General features: G+C 42.0%; 1 protein-coding gene across 7 annotated transcripts in view; it reads left to right on the top strand.

The window, feature by feature from the left end:
- KATNAL2 (katanin catalytic subunit A1 like 2) overlaps window positions 1–255 on the top strand; it is a 49,667-nt gene that overhangs the window by 35,492 nt on the left and 13,920 nt on the right. The window lies entirely within an intron of this gene.

The raw sequence follows: 255 nt of genomic DNA on the forward strand, positions 1-255 counted from the left end.
TCCTGCCTAGGCAGGGGGTCGGACTCGATGATCCGTTGAGGTCCCTTCTGATCCTAGCATCTATGAATCTGAAATTCCAGGTTCTTTTTTCTAAGGCAGGGTCCTTAATTCTCTGTCTCAAAGCAGGATGGGTCTTTTTTCATTTTATTTCAGATCTGCACTTAAATTCCAGGTTCTTTTTTCTAAGGCAGGGTCCTTAATTCTCTGTCTCAAAGCAGGATGGGTCTTTTTTCATTTTATTTCAGATCTGCACTT

Source organism: Alligator sinensis, unplaced genomic scaffold, assembly GCF_000455745.1.
Source record: "Alligator sinensis unplaced genomic scaffold, ASM45574v1 scaffold1376_1, whole genome shotgun sequence".
Classification (NCBI taxonomy): Eukaryota; Metazoa; Chordata; order Crocodylia; family Alligatoridae; genus Alligator; species Alligator sinensis.